This window comes from Nannospalax galili, unplaced genomic scaffold, assembly GCF_000622305.1.
Source record: "Nannospalax galili isolate Female #2095 unplaced genomic scaffold, S.galili_v1.0 scaffold102, whole genome shotgun sequence".
Taxonomy (NCBI): Eukaryota; Metazoa; Chordata; class Mammalia; order Rodentia; family Spalacidae; genus Nannospalax; species Nannospalax galili.
In genome coordinates this window covers 3,187,451-3,188,145 of record NW_008351958.1, presented here as the reverse complement: position 1 = coordinate 3,188,145, position 695 = coordinate 3,187,451, and the positions used below count along the sequence as shown (strand labels likewise).

General features: G+C 38.8%; 1 protein-coding gene across 1 annotated transcript in view; it reads right to left on the bottom strand.

Moving 5' to 3' along the window:
• The window catches only part of Kcnb2 (potassium voltage-gated channel subfamily B member 2), a 456,321-nt gene that overhangs the window by 35,238 nt on the left and 420,388 nt on the right, over positions 1-695 (bottom strand). The gene's annotated exons all lie outside the window — the stretch shown is intronic.

Below are 695 nucleotides of genomic sequence, written 5' to 3'. Positions count from 1 at the left end.
TTCTAGTTCCATCCATTTACCTGCAAATTTCATGATTTCATCTTTCTTTACTGCTGAGTAAAATTCCATCATATAAATGAACCACATTTTCATTATCCACTCTCAGTTGAGGGACACTTAGGTTGCTTCCATCTCTTAGCTATTGTGAAGAGAGCAGCAACAAACGTGCATGTACAAGTGTCTGTGCAATAGGATGAGTTCTTTGGTATATGTCAAGGAGTGGTATAACTGGGTCAAATGGTAGGTTCATTTGTAGTTTTTTAAGAGTTCTCCTCACTGCTTTCCACAGGGGTTGAACCAGTTTGCAGCCCCACCAGCAGTGGATGAGTGTTCCCCTTTCCCCACGTCTTCTCCAACATTTGGTATCATTTGTTCTCTTGATCTTAGCAAGTCTGACTGGGGTAAGATGAAATCTTAAAGTGGTTTTAATTTGCGTTTCCCTAATTATTAGTGATGTTGAACATCTTTTAAGATGTTTCATAGCCATCTTTACTTCTTCTTTTGAGAACTCTCTGTTCAGCTCCTTAGCCCATCTTTTAATTGGGATGCTTCTTTTCTTGGTTCTCTGTTTTTTTGAGTTCGTTATATATTCTGGTTAATAACCTCTGTCAGGTGTGTCACTAGTGAAGATTTTCTCCCATTCTGTGGGTTTTATGTTTGCTTCCTTGGTTGCCTCGTGTGATGTCTTTTTAGTT